Source organism: Beta vulgaris, chromosome 4 (genome assembly GCF_026745355.1).
Source record: "Beta vulgaris subsp. vulgaris cultivar EL10 chromosome 4, EL10.2, whole genome shotgun sequence".
NCBI lineage: Eukaryota > Viridiplantae > Streptophyta > Magnoliopsida > Caryophyllales > Amaranthaceae > Beta > Beta vulgaris.
Genome location: NC_079205.1, coordinates 36,523,545 through 36,534,267, shown reverse-complemented (window position 1 = coordinate 36,534,267; position 10,723 = coordinate 36,523,545).

Sequence of the window (10,723 nt, the reverse complement as noted above, 5' to 3'; positions counted from 1 at the left end):
AATTCATTTCAACTCATTTTATTTGCAAGCAGGGAGAAAGAATAATTCAAACATTTTCAAAATATTTCAAAATAACATTTATTCAACTTCACCTTTATAATCCATTGATCCTTTTATACATTTTTACTTTGGTTGCTGCAAAATCAGTCAGCTCTGGGACGTCTCCCAGCCATGTGTATGCACCACTGTGCAAGGACCTGTGTCCCGGGCATTACCCTACACCAGTAACGGGCCAGTGCCCTAATAACAGTAACGGGCCAGTGCCCCAGTAAACAGCTCGGTACGTATACGACCGCCAATCAGCTCAGCAAACCAGTTCTTTCACTTTACGTTATCATGTTCCGTAATTTTTATTATTCATAGGTGATAGTCATCAATCATTCATCTCAGCTCTACCTTAATGATTTAGGTAGCAAAAATCATTTCATACATCTTTTCATAACCATAGCTCATGATAATCCATCCAGTTCATAAAACTCATAAAATGTACTTACAAATAAATCATAGTAATCATCCCGCAACTCAATAATAAACATTTTGATAAACTTTTACCAAATCACATTGTTCTCATGTTCATATAAAAATATTTAAAGGGAATTGCGGGTACTAGCAGTAGATGTTACCTTGATTGCAGAATAATAATAATAATAGTCCTCTTCTTATGTCCTTGATATCGTCCTTACTGAGCTCCGAGGAACGAGTTCTTTTAAGTTTCAAAATGAGTATTTTTATAAGTTAGAAATTAATAGAAACATTAATATAAGTGCTCTTTAAGTATGATTCTTAGTTATAATATTGTTTATATAAGTTCTATAGTCTAACTTATTTAGTGATTACATAACATGTTGATGTTATAATAGTTTATCCAAAAATCATTATGCTTAGTTCTATAGATATTATTTAGAAATCATGTTAAAAATATTATCTACAGTTTAGTCATATTATCATGTTATGAAAGTTTAGAATTTAATAGTTATACTCATATAAGTTAGTTACTAATTAAAATTACAAGTGATTATAGCTTTTAGACTAATTTAGGAATATATGTTAAAACTTGTTATAATTTGGATAATTAAAAGCTTGGCCATCTATAGTTTAGTGTAGAAAAAAAATTTACTAAACTTAGGTAATTAAACTATAATATATTAAGTGACTTACTTAACTAGTGATGAACATGAATTATTTAGCACCATTTAGTATGTAGGAATCCTTTGACAAAGTCAACATTCAATAGAACCAGAGTAGTAAAACTCACCCAAATAAAACAACACACACACGCAGGGGAGAAACGGGGCTCGGTGTCGCGGCAGGGGGGGTCCGACGAGGGCGGCGGTACACGGCGGCGAAGGGAGACAAAAGGGCGGCGAGCAGGAAGGCGAGTGATGGTGGGTGGTGGTACAGTGGTGTCGCGGAGAGGAGAGAGAAAGATAGGCGTGCAGGGGGAAAGTCGAAGGAGACGCGAGAGAGGAGGGGTGAGGGTGGGTGCTGGGCGCGACTGGGTGCGGCTAGGTGCGGCTGGGTGTGGGCCCGCCAAAGGTGGTCGGAAAGTGGGGCGGTGGCTGTGAGGTGGTTGTGGTGGTGGCCGAAACAGAAGAACATAGGAGTGAAAAAAATTGAAATTTTGTTTCCAAATTCTTTTAGTTGATGTAAATTTCTGAATTATTTTTGTTGATTTTCTGATTGTAAAACTCAACCATTCCTCTCTATTTATAGAGAAACTTCCATCTCAGCACATGAATTTCAGAATTTTAAATTACCAAAACCATTCAAGAAAACAAGTGGCTAAATTCAGGGGTTTTGAGAAAACCAGTGGATTAAGGGTGGTTGAGAGGGTGAAAACTCAATTAAGTTTACTGAGATGGTTTTTGACTTTGTTTAGAAATCTCCATTCTTGTCCTTCCACGTAGAGGAGGAAGAAGATGGAGTTATTGCTTTTCTTTTAATTTTTGTTTTATTTTCTGATTTTGGGAGAGAATAATACTAGGCCTTTTTGTTTTGTTTGGGCTTCGAAGGATTTGGTCATTGGGCATTGGGTCCATCAGAATTTTTTGCTAACCTTAAGTCTTACATCATTTACAAGATTGATGCTAAGACTTAGGATTTTAATTTATGAACTTTGTTATCCTAAAATTATTAAACAACATATCTTAGAAATTAACTTAGAAATTTTTATTTACTAAAATTAGTTCACTATTAGTTTAATCATTAAGATTAGTTATTAATTAATTAAAAGTAAAACTTGGGGTATTACAAGTATGTAAAAGGTGAAATATATTTCTTAGGAAATTGGGTAATAATCTTTACATACTATATATCTTGGTCATTATTATTATCAAATTTGATTTTTGATATCTCTTATAAATACATGATTGAAGAAGGTTATGAAAGAGAAGTTGTTTTATGATCGTTACATATATATATATATATTTCAATCTAACTTCTCTTCAAGTTTTTGTGCAAGTAAAATTATATCTTGTAGGTTTGTCTACGGATATAATTAATATTGGTAAAGGAACTTATAGATGTAATAAGAGAATGATTATCAGTTCCTCTGAAAGGAACAAACTTATTGGCACAACTAAATTGATTCAAACGAACTCTAATATAATCACATGAGTATAGTAATTAAGCATGAATCAACAGATCTATTAACTGATGTTCATTTTCAAATAATAATAGAAGCTTAATTAAGGCTATAATTTAGGAAGGTTTTAACGAAAAAGATTTTGACTAAGTTAAATCATTTTAAAGATTTTTTTTGGTTATGGAAAGATTTTAACAAAAAAAAATTAAATCTTTTATATTTAAAGAAAAACCTTCTTGGATATTATTAAAAAGAACTAACATTAATTTTTTATGCTTAACAATTTCCTAAAATTTAGCAAAGTAAGATATTGGATATAACACGTTCAATTAAAAGTATAAAAAGTGGCGCATGATGTGCTTGTTCCTCAAGGAAAGGAACAACGTGTAAATCCATGATCCTATGATCTAATCTCATGATTAATCTAAATAACTATTATATAGGATCTTAATTAATGAAGTTCTAAGTGTCTCTGACTAAGTGATTAAGTGAGTTAAGTAATTAAAGTCTCAGTGCCTTTATTCTCTTATAATAGCAAATTGTTCCTATTGCCTACTTATTCTATTTCCACCAAATTAAATGCATAAAATCAGCTTCTCAAATTAAGAAACATTAACTATTGATTTGAAGGAAGCGATGGTAAACTAGTATTAGTGGAACTACTAAATGGTATAGAAAAATACCAACATTTGGAACAAGTTTCTAATTCTTTTGAAATTAATCTTAGTTCACTTGAACAAAGCAGAAGTTCCTCTTCATATGATACTATATTTTTTAAGGAACTTTATTTCATTATATGCTTTGATTATATTATCTCTTTTGACTAACCTACTAGTATTAAAATGCACAAAGTATTTCTTTTTGGGTTCGCTTTATGGATTATATTTCTTAGTTTATGACAACCCAAACTGAAGGAACAAACAATATTTAGTGAAGGGAACAACTCGTAAGATATAGCTCGACAACGAGTGTTCCAAGCATATGATGATAGACAAATCAACATTACTCTCGCTATATGCTTATGATGAAGGAACTGTAGCTTCAGAAACCAACGTAAAATGGTAAGACTGTTTAATAATCAAATGTTGGTAAGTTAAGTTCTTGTTTCATTGTATACATATTTATTGTCGAGTTAATGAAGCACTTTATGTTTACAGTTTTTAAAGTTCACTAACTCTGGTTGACTTGCAATTAAATTGTGTCTTCAATAAAAGCTAGAAATGTCACACTTGAAGGGAATCAAGTAGGGAACACATACTTTGTGGATCTCAATTTGGTTCCTAACAACATGACATGACTAGTCATTATTGAGGATGATCTACTTACATCTATCAAAATAATAACATTCTAACTTCATCATGGTTGACAAATTTAGACCAAGGAACTTGATTATAGGTATATCTTATATCTAGTTCCTAAAGGTATATGTTTGTATATTGTGTCCATGAAGATAGTATGTGATCTTATCTTCTTTCAAAATTTGGTGTGCATCACACATTCTTCGAACCTTTTCACATGAATTTGCGTGGCATTTTAAGTGTTAAGATTAGAATTTTGAAGGAGATTTTTCTTGTTTATAGTTATTTAAGGAACACTTGATTCTTTCCTTTAATCGCAAAGTAAGTATTCCACATAATGTGAAATCATTGCTAAGAAGATTAAAAGTATAAGTGTTCATAAATTATTATATTCAAGATCTAACCATGGAACCAAGTTCCAAACAAGTTTGATGATGTATGCAGGAACAAGGAACAAGTTAAAAAAAGCAATCGATGTCACTTGCTAAATCATCAACAAAGGATGATTATAAGTTGATGATAAACAAGACATCCTATGACATCTTCAAAGGAGAAAACATTGGTATTATATTCTTAAGCATTGATTTAAGTGTTTTGGAATTAATAGCAATAAGAATCATCTAAGGAACTTTAAAAATAGAAGCGATGAGGTAGTGTTAAAATGCACCTCTAATTGTTAAACACAAAGAGCTTATAGCAAAATGATATATAATGTGTTATAAAGAGTTGACATATTTATTATGAAACTAACTTGTTTATTCCCAGAAAACAGGTTGAAGATGAATTTTTATGTTGAACTCACAAGTTCCTGTGGAGCTAGAGTTCTTGATATGAAATATGTCACTCTAAAAAGTAATAGTAGCTAGCTATATGAACATATGGAGAAGAGGTTAAAAATGAAGATCAAGTTCAAGTTCATCAAATAAAAGTTCAACTCAATGAATATGTGTAAGCAAAGTTCCTGCCTAATCAGTAGGAACAAACAATTCCAACAATCGAGTTTCTTGATTCTAACTGGAACATAAGAAGTATACCTATGACTCATTCACAGAGACATAGGCAAAGAAACTCTATACAGGTTAGTTGTTGAGAGAAACAACTAAACAAAGGTATTGATTTTGAGGAAACTTTTATTCATATAGCTAGGTCATGAAATAATTGAATATTCTCTTTGTTGCTTACATGGGTTTTAGGTTGTTCTAAATAGATTTTCAATGTGTTCAAAATAATTCTTTTTTACTGGAAATATACGAGGAACAACATCAAGTTTCTTCTTGAAAAATGATTTCAAAATTAACAATAATTTCTGTTTTCAAGAGGAATTGACTTAGTAGTTTTACATCGTAACATGGATAATATGTTTGGTACACTAACTATTTTATGCAAGAGTTTTTGCTAACCTTATACGCAAATGAGTACACGAGCATGATAAGGGAACTCAACTACTCTCTTGGAGCATAATGATATTATGACAAAAACATGTCAAGGAACTTTTGAAAAACGATGAGTATGAGTCAAGTTGGAATGGAAGTGTCCATCAGATGTGAAGACATCAAAATGATGGAACTAACGGTTCGGGAATTCAAAAGTAAGTCATCAAAATCAGTCCAGTAATTGAGGTAATATTATATTCATGGTGAAATATGACTTAAGTTATGATGTTCATAATTTGTATAAGTCTTGCTTTAAAAATTATGTGAATATATATTCTTTATAATTTCACCTATTCATGGACTGTTTAGAGGAACAAGACTTAATAAAGTATGACTTGAGTATAAACATGTTCTTTTCCAAAAGTTTTGTCGAATTGGGTTCTTACACATACTTAAATTGAAGTGATTATATGCACACTAGAGTAAATATGTTACACTTAATTTTTGTGTCGTAAAGGCATATTCCCTTGCCTAAAAGTATTAGAGGTCTCATAATAGAACTGTGGATGTTGTCAAACATGAAAGTCCTAAGTTGCCAAAGATACAATGAAAGAAACCTTGTTGGAACAAGACGGTAAATTCCCTTAATATATTTCATTTCATTTAACTTTTAGAGGGAAAAAACCTATTCTTAGCCAACTATCGACAGTTCACACCACATTTCTTCAAATACCCTTTGATTAATTAACTTATCATTCCATTCATATCCTGTCAATTTAAATATCCTAATTCCCATTGCTCTAAATTAAAATTCATGACTTTTTATGGTTCAATGATACATAAAGAGTGATAAATGGTAAATACATTTTGAGGGGGAAGTTAAGGAGGAAGTGAGAAACAAGTATTTTATGTTTTATCAATTGATGCTCAGAAGGATATGTCATTAGAGGAAACTACTCACATAAGTTCCTAATGATGAAGGAATGGTAATGAACTCAAGGGGAATAAGGAAGGAATCGATATATATATGTTTTCATTCTTGGTGGTGGATTTCAAGTTTGTGTGAGTAAGCAATTACTTCTTTGTGGTTGGTAAATGTGACATTCTAGAAAAAGTGCAGCAACTTGTAGTGACACCCTTGTTTAAAAAAATAAAAAAATAAAATAAATAAATAAAATAAAATAAATAAATAAATAAATAAATAAAAGGGTAAACAAGGGTGATCAAATCTTTATTATTTACTAGAAGTCAATATGTCATATATATGGTTGTGAAGATGCTTACTCATGAATTTGATGAGAAGAGGAACATGAGCGAAACAATGGAAGAACTTGATTATAAAAATGAATTCGTTCAAGTTTTTTCACTCAATGAGTTCCTCAAGGTTGATTAGTTGAGTAAAAGTGAACTTGATTGATATATATCAAGGTGAATGTGTGTGGGGTTTGACAGAGATTTCAAAAGTGTGAGGTGAAGTGATTAACTCTAATAATGATTGTTGAGAACCTCTTATTATAAGTCTAAACCATAGAGCACACAATATATCTCAAGTTCCCTCAACTCAAAATTTTCCACAAATTTCTTTCATATTTCTTTGAGCCGGATATTACAATGTTCTACCTCTTAATCCATTCATGACCTTCAAAATTGATTTTTGCTTGACTTTTAATTTCTTACTTGTCAAGTTCCTTCAATGGTTTTTGAAGTTGGGTCTTTGGATTGTGAGTTGGAAATTTGTGTAGCACATGCATCTAAGTTTGAAAACTGAGATTCTTGAGGCTTTTGGGACTAACAAGTGCTTAACCATGATGGTGGTAAGTGTAGCATAAAAAAAATGTGTATATGATTTACCTAAAATAAATGTGTGTAAGATGATCCTTTTCGATAATGACAAAAGGGGGAAGAATATGTATGATGCTTATGGTCAAATATAGTTATGTCTATATCCTTCTATGGATGAATGTTCTTTGTATAATGTGTTTATTGATGTTGATATTTCCTCCATATACATGCCTGACTTGTTCATTATGGGGAATTAAAGTACATCGTTTATTGCTTAATTTGTGATAAGCATCATTTGTTTGTCATCATCAAAAAGGGGGAAATTGTTGAGTCATGTAGTATTTTGATTATTATAAACAAATGATGATTATCTAACTAACATGTGTGTTTGAGATGTTCATATTACATTAACATGAAACAAGTCATCAAAGGTTGAATATATCACATCATGAAGGTCTTCCCACAAGTGAAGTTCCTAAAAGACTTCCTATAAGGAACACAAATAGAGCGGTTCCTAGGTACGTCCTATGAGGAACATTGAATATGAAGTTCTGGAGCAGTTCCTGAGTGGGAGCAGCAATATAACATTTCAGAGTTGAAATAAGAAGTTCCTGAGCAGGAACTATGAGTGCGAAGTTTCTTAAAGGAACTAGCACACTGAAGTTCCAAAGATGGAGCTATCAACATGCGGTTCTTGAGTTGGAGCAGCATGGAGCATGAAGGCAGAAAATATGAGTTATTTTTCTAGGATTCATGTAAGTATGGAAACATGAAAGGTAATGGAACAAGGTCAAAGGAACTCGTAAGGTCAAAGGAACTCGTGGAACTTAGAGTCAAAAGTATTTAAGAGTCAATAAATCGATGCATATTATTATCTTAATCTATAAGATTTATTAAGAGTTTATTTCTTAATAAATCTCTACGTGGTTAAATATTTATAAATAATATGTGTTAGTTGTTTTAGGATAAGTTTTAGTTTTAAAATAAAAGATAAGTTTTTAATAAAATCGGTTTCTTTAGGAATCTGATTTTAATTAATTTAATTTTATCTTTTTAGTTTTTGGAATATAAAAATGCTAGATTTATAATATGTCTAATGAGTATTATTAAAGAAATTGTCTATCTGTTCCTCTCTAAAAGAACAGACGTGGTAGTCTATTAATCTAAGTTAAAGGAACTAACTATTAAAAGGAACTAGACTTAGGATGGAGCATTACAACGGTACAGTTATGTCAGTTGAGTAAAATATGCCTAGATTATAGGTAACCGTTTTATTTAAGAAAAAATCTAATTTTATGGATAATCTTTTTAAGGAAAAGATTTTATTTTTAAAAAGATAATAATAATATTATTAGGTTTTTATGGAAGAAATTTAAAGATAATATATTTATTAAAATAATTTAATTTCTGATTTAATAATTAATATGTTTTTAATTAAATCAGATTTTCAAATTAATGCTCAAAGTGGTTGCTAAAATTTAGGAAGCAGTAACTTAATTCTTTCCCACGTTTAACAGTGATCATGGAGATCATGGGATGTGTTAAGGAACGTGTTCCTTAAGGGAAGGAACATCATGGGATAATGGTTTAACCACCAACACATGATTCATCCCACGTTCATTCTGAAAGACTGCTATAAATATACAAGTTCAATTGAGTTTCTAATTGTCTGACTAATGTCTTTCCATAGTGTTAGACTTATGTCATTCCATAAGTTTGGCTTAAGGAATAGCGTTACAAAAGAAATATAATCTATTCCTTGTTTGAGTCAGTTCCTTTGAGTTTCAAGTTCCTACGAGTGTCATGTTCCTTTACAGTTATTCAGTTTCTATATACTAGAGTTAAACCAAATTATCAAGAGTCTGTATTTGAGTTTGGGGTTAAAGGGTTTGAGTGAACTCTTGTAATGGGAACTTGGTAAAGAGTTCGAGTGAATTCTTGTATTCGAGTTAGGAAGTTGAGTAAGTTCGAGTTAGGAACTTGAGTAAGTTCTTGTTGTGTATGTGTAGACTTAGGGTGAAGTCTATTGAGGGGTGAAGGGTTTGAGTAAACCTTTTGTAAAGAGTTGTGGGAACTCTTGAAAGACTTAAAGTTAAGTCTAGAGTATAGAGTGGAGATTGTGAGAGAGTTGGAGTTCCGAGTGGAACTTGAGTATGTAATAGGTTGAATCATAGGAGATTTCCTATTATAGTAAAGAGTTTAAATCCTGAGTAGGTCGTAGTTTTTCTTCTTGTATTGAGACAAGAATTTTCCACGTAAAAATCTCTCTTGCACTTTCAGTTCCTTATTGCTTATGTTTTAAATTCCGCATTATTTGGGCAATAAGTTCCACACTACAATCCACCCCCCCTCTTGTAGTGTTCCAAGTGAAAAACAATCCGGTCCATTAAGTCCAAAATCGGATCGGACCATAATTTTTCTGGTAGAGTTCCAATCTAAGATAAACCTAGATTTCGATCCACTGGTCCAGCCGGTTACAGTCTGGTCCTGGATCATGCATACCCTACTTGTAGGACACTTGCACAACAATGGATATCAATATCAAAGAGGAAGGTTAAGAAAGCATAATGAAGCATAAACAAAGTTCATGGGGCCAAACAAGAACATTTGGAAGGGTTCGCGCACAAGGGTCAACTTCAAATATACATAACTTTCAGCACACACAATATTTTTGGGTGATTCAAGTTGAAGATGAAAGCTTAACTCAATAGCTTTCCAACAAGTGGTCACAAGCTCAATTCATATGAAAAACGAGTGAGATATGACCGTTTGAAATTAAGCTAATCAATCTGAAAAAGTGACTTGAGCGCTCGGGTCAACAGACCCGCCGGGGTTGATTTGCGGAAAGCTGAAATTTCAATCATACCGATCTGACCCACTCGGCTCAACCTCAAATCAAGCGCCTGGGTCACTCCAACTTGCCCGAATCACTGGATTTTTTCGAAAACCAAACTTTCTTTTATCCTCTTTTGCATGGGGATTTTTATTGTAGTTATGCCTAGCTTATTTTAGGAATATCTACGACAAGTTTTTTCTCTACGCTAATTTTACATTCTAGTTATGTGAGATTTATTTTGTCTATAGCTTTCAAACTTTAGAACCTAGGAGAGAGAAAGTGTAAGTTTGAAACTTTTGAACTCCTTTTTTCAGGTTTTAAGCAAGATTAAAAGTTGTTAATTTCTCATTTATTTCATTTCCTCTATCTCTAGTCTTGTTTAGTTTATGTTTTGCTTGATTAGATCTTGTTTTTATTAGTTATTATTTTTCCTTTTTTCTCTTTCATCCATGGTTATGATAATGAAGTTATTTCAAGCTTATTACGTGCAGTGTGTTTTATTTCCATGATTTGTCAGTATTTCCTTACTAAGGGAAGGGATGTAGCCTTCACTTACTCCTTGTGGATCCTAAATCTAAGTTAAGGGGTTAGCATTTGGCGTTAATTTGATGATTAAAATTGTTTGATTTGGTTTGTTGAGTGATTGATCACCACATTACGTGTATATTTGGAATTTTTAGTGAAGAATAGAGAGATTAAGTTAGATATACATTAAGTTTGGTTGCTAGACTAGGATTTCCATGAAAATAAGTATTTTTTAGTTTACTGAAGCTTGATTAATCATGTTGTTCTTGTTTTGGCTAGATTAGTTGCTCATGCCATGAGAATAGGTCATGAGAGATTAATTAAA